We start from the raw sequence: 8,500 nt of genomic DNA, 5'->3' as shown, positions 1-8,500 counted from the left end.
ACATTTAATAGTGAAGTTTAGTTGACATTTACGGGTCCATGATTCATCTGATGCAATTAATCAATTAACAAAATGTGGTGGTAATAAATTTGCTAACATCGGCTAAATTATAAATTACCTCTCGGTCTCATGATTCTATTTAATTTCACTCACTCATATCTTTATGCAACTCATGAAATTAAAAAGCATTAGGTTTAGTGGTTCTGTTAAAAGTACACCAACACACGTCTATGTTGATTTTAAGTGGGATCACGAAATCATACACTTATGTTTAAATGATTTCCCAACTAACGCTCATCTCCGGTCAAAAGTTTTACTTAATTACTCAAATTTATATTTAACATCCATTATTGGTCAGATAATAAACATTGTCAATTAACCTAACTTCATTAAGCAATTTTGACACTAAATACACATTTAAACAGAAGAAAACAATTGCCGCAACTTGTATCAATTAACTTAACACATTAAAAACATCACTTAAAGAAAACAATTGCCACAACTTGTATCAATTAACTTAACACATTAAAATCATCACTTAAAAGAAAACAATTGCCACAACTTGTATCAATTAACTTAACACATTAAAATCATCACTTAACTCCATTTAACTTAACCCACTAAAATAAATTACTCCATGGCAGTTAATTAAACAAAAATACACCTAATAAAACTAGTGTTTGACATATTTTCTGCGAATAATAGGAGTAAATTTAAAATCAATTAAAAGGAAAAATAAAAGAGGCATAAAGCAAGAGTACTCCCTTTTTCTGTGTTATTGCCTGCGAGCCCACAAAAAGAAAGAAATACCCAGCCCAATATTTAGGCCTAAAGAAATAAACCCAGCAACCCACAATGAGATCTAACAGGCCACACACGCTTCTTGGATCATTCTGGTGGCGTGCCTATCCCATATCCCAGCAGGAGAAGGAAGTCGACTCCTCTTTCTTTCTTCTCCTTCGCTTGATCGACTGCCACACAAAAATCACAGGACCATGTACGCTCTTCTTATCCCACTCTTCTTTTCTCTTCTCAAAATTGCACAAAACCACCGCTTTTCTTTACTTTGAATCGAAATCATAGGTTGATTTCTAAGATGATAATATTGGGGGCGTGAAGATGAAGCAGTGGTGGACCGGTGATGTTGGTGAATGTGGCCTTTCAGGGAAGAATCGACGGCAATGCTGACGTATTTCTGACCAGGAGAAGGCGGTTGTTCTCTGATTTTCTTAGCAAATGGTCCTTGGCTGATTCAGATCGATATGACGGTAGTGCTTTCTTCGAATTTGATGGTGTTGGTTGGAAAGGTAAGGTGTATGGTGATATAAGGTGGTTCAATGGTGTATGTGCTGTGATGTTCATTCGGTGGTTATTAAGGTGGTGTACGGTTGTTTGTGATAAGGGTGGTTTATGGTGGGAAAATGGTTGTGGAATGTGGGGTGATCGATGATGGCTAAAGGCTCGTTAGGGAGGTGGTGGAGGTTCAAGTGGGGATTTTCTTGGTGTTTTCGATTGGCTGAATGGTGGGATAAAGGTGGATAATTGGTGAGGTTGCGAAGGGAGTTAATGGGTGAAGGGTATTGGTGAAGATCGAATATGGATGCCAATATTTTTATTTCCAAGAAACTCAAAAGTTGAAGTCAACAAATGACTTTTTCTTCTTGAAATCATCATGTCATCAAATTGGAAACCTATTCAGTTTTCCTTCACATTTCACATTGTGAATCTCACAGCAACAAAAATGCTATAAATGTAGTCTTTCTTTTGGATTTAAAAATGACTTGTTGAACAATCAACTTAAACCTTGTCTGATTCCGTTTTATCTCATTTCTCTTTCGTGTGTTTCGAGAAGAGCATAATAGACCTTAATGGACTTAAAATTGGCTCACAAAATAAACTTGAAATTTAAGAATTTTTGGGCCTTTTAAATCTTGTAATTTTACACTTTGATGTTTGTTTCTTGTTGACTTATGTTGTTGAAATGGGTTGCAAAATATTTTATGTTTAAATCACATCTGCAACCAAACTCGGACATCTCCAAAATGAGAAACATCATTGATAGAATTTGTGCATCCACAACCTATCCGTCAATTCCTTGTAAAACTCATTTGGACTTCATAAAAATGAAGGTCGTTACACGGTCAGTTCCTTAAAAACTTTGAACTTTATGAAAAGAAGTTCAACTCTCATCAACCTGTCGAATAGGAGATGAGGAACCCACCAAAGCAGGTTGCATTTTCTTTAACAAGCGAAATAAATTTTCATTAATTCGTTATCAAAATAATTTGGAATTCATGAAAAGAAGACAAACTCTTACCAAAATCTATGGAATAGGTAGTAGGGAACCCGTGAATCACATGTCGCACTTGTAATAATAAGTGAAATAAAAAACTGTCAATTCAGTTGTAAGCACAACATTTTATATTTTGATTTTCATAAAAAGAAAACCAACTCTCACCATTTATTGAATAAGCGGAGGGAACCCGAGGGATTCGGGTTACACTTGTAACGACAAGTGGTGATGTAAGTCATAACTTCATATCAATTACCTTTTAAAAAGTTATATTTCGATTCCGTGAGATGAAAACCAACTCCCACTGATACTAGTCGAATAGGCGATGAGGACCTACGAAACATAGGTAAACTTGTAAAAACAATTTAATGAGTCGTCAATCCGATTAAGAACTTTGGACTTCAAAAAAGGAAGCCAAAATCCCATCAACCTATCGAATAGGCGATGATGGACCCACCAATGCAGGTCAATCTCATCTGAATGGGACAAAGAAACATCAGCCAGGAGATTTGAAATTAATCGCAAAATTTAACTTAAATTTGTCTTTTTAAGCTACAAAACCATGTAAAAAATATTAAAATTGGGGTAAAAATAAACTTTTTAATACATTTAGTGATCGTAAAATGAGCACTAAACACATCCACAAACTTTAAACATTGTTTATCCCGAGCATTAAAAAGAGAATTAAGCATTAAGAGAAGAAAACTCTCTGATGGCATGTCATCTTCAAAAAACTTTGATTTTTTCTTAAACGCATATCGTCAATGGTTGATTTCTCATTTAGCTCATCTCTATCTCAACTAACAAAAATTTCTGCACAGTCAACAAAATCATCAGAACAAACAAACCATAAAAAACGACTAAACTAACAATACATATGTAACATCCAGTTTCAGGATGATTCTTAATTGAGGGTTTGTGGATTGTAATTCGATCATGTAAAGGCTTTGGGCTTTGAGGAAGTAAAGTTTTGACCTTATTGAGGGTTAACGATAGTGGTTATGAGATCTAAGCCCTTGTTTTGTGTGATGGAACCAAATGGTAAAAAGGGAAAAGTTATATGCCATGCTTCTTGCATGTATTGTGGTTTTAGTTTAACATGTGTTAAACCAAAAGTAACTAGATAGGATTGTGTGACTCTTCAATACCTTTCTGTGCATATAAAGAGTGCCAAAAATGGAGTTGAAACAAAGAAGTTATGGTCGTTTGATGTTGAATGGGAAGTTGGGTGTTTTGGCTCTACGTTGGGTGTAATAGATCTACGCATCGCGTAGATGCTGAATTCTTAGACGCGGGTTAAATGACATACGCATTGCGTAGGTTATGGTACGTACGACGTAATCGTGGCAGATCAAAACCCTAATTCCTCAATTTTGAGCCATGTTTAAGGGCTCTAACTTCTTGGGAACCCTCTCATGACCAGCCTCTGTTACCTAAGATCATTCCCTAAGAAACCCTAGCATCTTATTGTTATTGGTCATTTTTGTCACTTTTTGGTCCCTTGAGCTTGTGTTTTGGGAGTTGAGAGAACTCCAACACCTTTTGAGCTATATGGAACACTCTTGGGACTTGTTGGACTTGGAAAGTTATGCTTTGGTACTTGTTCATTAAGCCATGAAAGTTGTGTTAGCATCTTTGGTCATTTTAGTACATAAAGTTTAGATCTTGCTTGATTGGAGTGTCTTAATGGGTAAAGTTGGAAACTTTATCCATTAAGACATTATAAAGGTCCATATTTGAAAGTTTGAAGGATTGAATTTCTGTACTAAGAGCTTATTGGAAAAATTGGACATCAGTTGCTACGTGGGGTGTAATTTCCCTTACGCAAGGCGTAAGTTGGTTTTGGCTCATAACCATCTAAAGCTCTATGCCATGCGTAGAGTAGCTTGTACGCATGGCGTAAGATGGTTGGCCACTGACGTTTTGACCGTTGACTTTTGACCAAGTTTGACTTTAGGTCAAATTGAGTATTTTGAGCTGTAGATTGAGACTTGGCCCCTATTTGTTGCATCGGTGACCTCTAGAGTCAGTTACTGGATATGTGATCATCACCATTATCTTCTAGACTACAAGGTGAATGTTCTCAATATACTTGCATGTGTGGTAGTATACATGTTGACCAAATTTGTCTTATTTGTCATTGTTGTTATTTGTGAACTGATTTGACAGACTGTTGTGAGTCCATGGGACAGTTGATAGTCCCCAAGGTTGATGATAACCCATAGTTGTTTATATAGTTGTGATGTATGTGATATTTAGGACTGTTGATAGTCCCAGGGATGTTGATAACCCTTAGTTGATTGTTATGATGTGTTGTATGTGGTATTTCGGGGAACTCACTAAGCTTTATTCTTACATTTGTAGATTAAATATTTTGCAGGTACTAAACGGATTGCAAAGGCGGGACTGTACACACACATCAACAGATTTATGATTTGAAATTTCGCATTACCTTCTTATTAACTTTGACGACTGAATAGTGGTTTATGAATAAATGGTTGTATGTTACATCTTAATTTTTCAGGTATTCTTTTTTGACCCTTGGATTGTGATTTGTTTGAAAAATTGGTCCCCAATGGCATTTTCGTAATTACTAGCCATGTATGAGTACGTTGGGCGTACTCTGAGTACGTTGGACGTACGTAGCCAGGGTGCAAACCCTAATTTTTAGGGTTTGGACCCTATTTAAACACCTTTATGGCCTCATGCACCCTCTTAACTTACCCCTCCTCACTCAAGGCCTTCGATCCAGCATCTATATTCCTTTGTGCATCTTCTGGAGGTATAAAGCTCTAACCTTGATGAACATTTCTTTTAGATCTAGTTTTAGCATAAAGTTGGTTCCTTTTTGTCCCAAATCTTGACCTTTGTGAGCATGAAATGCTCCACGACGTTTGAGTTGTCCTTTCAGATGTTTAGGGGTGTGTTAAGTCATAAAAATGGGATCTTCGACATTGGTTTCTTCCCATGCACAATCTAGGTTGTCTTAATGGGTCAAGAAGCTAGGGTTTTTGTTATTTAGGTCTTAATAGCCATGCAAAACCATAAAGTTGGAAACTTTATGGTTAAGATCACCTTTAAGGGTTTTGATTTGGATTTTGGATGAAGGTGCTTAAGGATTAAGCACTTAATGGGTTGAGTTGGTTGGAAGCCGCGTACGTTGGGCGTACCAAAGGGTACATTACACGTACGTGTTCAACCTCTCATTTTTGGTCAAACGTGTGGTACGCCCCACGTACCTGTTGAGTACACCCAGTGTACTCACTGAGTCGACTCGGTTGACTCAGTTGACTTTGACCTGGATTTTGACTAGGGTTTGACCTAGGGGTATTTTAGGTATTTTTATTTGTATGCTGAGATTGTTGTCACTGAATTGATTAAGGTGACGGATAGAGTTGGTCTCAGAGCAGTATGCTATTTAGTTTTCTCATGTGTCTGTGGGGTGAGTTTTCTCATTGTATCCATGGGTCGAAGGCACCAACGTCAACCCATTATTGTGTTATTTAGGCTGATAACTATTGTGTGGTTTACATGAGTTTGTATGATGGGTTGAAATAAACCCCAGGGTGGGGCCCATTATTGTATGTTTGGGTTGAAATAGACCCCAGGGAGGGTCCCACTATTGTATGATCGGGTTAAAAAATACCCTAGGGCGAGGCCCTAGGGCAGGGCCCATATGTGTTGATCAGGTTCAAATACACCCCAGGGTGGGGCCCATATATGTATATCAGGTTGGTTAAACCCTAGGGTTAAGACCAGTTGTGTGTTTTGGTATGTGGTACTTTGGGGAACTCACTAAGCCTTGTGCTTATAGTCTATGTTTATGGTTTCATGTACTTCCGGTTCGAAAGGGAAGGGCCCGACCTGATGGCACAATGTCACACCCCCAAACCGGAACGACGGAAATGTTCGGGGGCGAAAGACGTCATGTACAGTATCACAACAATTGCATAATAGTAATCAAAGTACAACAACCATTACATTGATAAATTATGGTTTTACATTCGTGTTCAAATCAATGTATACTTGACACAAAAGGTATATCAAAAGTTAAAAGACATGAGTCTATGAAGCTCCGTCTTCACAAAACCTGTGGATACCTTTTTACTGATTTCCTGAGAATACAAGTAGTTTTGAAAAGAGTGTCAAAAATAAAGTTGGTGAGTTCATAAGCATGTTTGTAATTGAAATTTGTTATTTGTTCCTTGAAAATGTAAGTATGTTTCCCCAGAAAATCCTATATTTTCTGTTGTAATATATTGTAATCAAAACGTGTAAATGTTATTGTACTCTGTGATAGTAAAATGTAGTTTTGATTCACATAAAACCATGAAAATATGTTTTCTCTGTACTTGAATAGTATTCTGTATTTGTACTTGTATGACAACTGTGTAATTGTAAATGCCTGGATTTACCAACTGTACTTGTAAAATATTGTATTATAGTTTTATTATTTAATAAAACTACGTGAAGATGTTTACTTATTCTTACACTAATCGTATTGTATAATACCAAATTGTGAGTTATTATAACCATGCTTGATGACCTATTATGGCCTGAATATGACGTTCTTCAGGCGTCGAAATCGGTACGACATTTGTCACCCCAGGCCTGCCGTCCTAACTGTAGCGAACAGTTAAGGTGCGTGTAACATCCGGATTCCCAGGTATCTTTTTTTAAGTATTTATATTGAATTTTAGAAAGGGACTCGGCGAGTAGGCGCTCAGACTCGCCGAGTGGGATCGCGCATTTCTGGTCTGATTTAATGAAGGACTCGACGAGTCGATGCGTGGACTCGGCGAGTCCGCGCTGTTAAGTGAAACCCTAATTCTCGGGGCCTGTGCCCTATTTAAAGGCCTTTATAGCCTCCATTGCGGCCACTTCACCCCTGAGAAACCCTAGAGAGAGAAAGAGAACGTTTGTGGTGCAAGAGGAAGGCTAATTCACCATTTCTTGTGTGTTTTAGCAAAAGAGAAGTAGTTTCCAACAAGAAGAGGTCAGGGAGCTGTGGATCCAGGGTTTTCAAGTTCAGATCTACACTATTGAGATATCAAATCGAACTTCCCTTCTGTTTTGGGTTAAGATCTATGATTTAGGGTTTTCTATAAACCTTTTAAGGCTTGAAAGGTTGAGGTTATGGTCCCTTGCTGGGTTAGACCTCAGATCTGGACCCATAGAGGTCCAGAGAACCTTTCCCATTCTGCTTTATGCTTGTTCATGGAGGATTGGAGACTAGGTTGCCATTTTTAGAGTTATTTCTCCATTTATGACTTGATGTGGGCTGCATGCACGTAAAGGTTGCACCTTTACGTGACCCTTGAGCACTTGAAGGCCAGATCTATAGTTTAGAGAAGCGAATCTGACCTCAGAAGGTCATTTGAGAGTTGTTATGGGAGCAACTCGCCGAGTCCATAAGTGGACTCGACGAGTCGAGTCGGGGTTACCCCGCGATTTGTGACCGGTGTAACCCGTCGAGTAGAAGGATGACTCGACGAGCCAAGAGAGGCTGAAAGGATTCAGAGGATCCGCATGGACTCGCCGAGTCGCTCTTGTGCACTCGACGAGTCGGGTCAAAGTTTGACCGTTGACTTTAGGGTTCTGGTCAAGACTGATTCAGGAGAGTTCAGGGAAGGGTAGAATGGCCTTCTACCCAATCTGTAGAGATGAGATCATGAGAGAATATTGATCGGAGATGCTATTCAAATAATAGGAGGAGGCTAAGTCGGGACGTTGAGCACGAGAGTTTATCCGACTTCACTGAGGTGAGTCTTCTCACTATATTGTGCCTGGAAGGGTACCTATGTGTGACCGGAAGGTCTTGTATGCTATGAGATGTATGTGCTATATGCGGTTATGTGATATGTATGTGCTATGAATGTTATGTATGGTATGGACCGGAAGGTCAAGATGATATGGACCGGAAGGTTAAGAGGTTACGGACCGGAAGGTCGATACGGTTAGGACCAGAAGGTCTACCGGGATTCGGGACGGAAGTCCCCTGAGACACATGGATTGGAAGATCCTATAGAGTTGTGGCCTGGAAAGGCGTATGTGTTGTATGTGGTATTTGGGGAACTCACTAAACATTTATGCTTACAGTGGTTATGATATGTGTTTCAGGTACTAGCGAGGATCGCGGGAAGGCGCCGGCATGATTCGTACACACTTACGGAGTTTATGTTATTGAGATTCTGGGACATGTTTTGT

The 8,500-nt window shown here is 38.7% G+C and overlaps 1 long non-coding RNA gene across 1 annotated transcript; it reads left to right on the top strand.

Moving 5' to 3' along the window:
* The first annotated feature begins 868 nt into the window (after positions 1–868).
* Positions 869–1,802, top strand: LOC145165213 (uncharacterized). Its single transcript, XR_013739952.1, has 2 exons — positions 869–997; positions 1,084–1,802. It is a non-coding gene; the product is annotated as an uncharacterized LOC145165213 (long non-coding RNA).
* Positions 1,803–8,500: the final 6,698 nt, after the last annotated feature.

The sequence above is a fragment of the Lactuca virosa genome, chromosome 3 (assembly GCF_052849685.1).
Source record: "Lactuca virosa cultivar CGN04683 chromosome 3, Lactuca_virosa_CGN04683_v6, whole genome shotgun sequence".
In the NCBI taxonomy this organism is placed as follows: Eukaryota; Viridiplantae; Streptophyta; class Magnoliopsida; order Asterales; family Asteraceae; genus Lactuca; species Lactuca virosa.
Note: the sequence above shows the minus strand (reverse complement) of the source record. Positions and strands in the feature narration are given on the sequence as shown.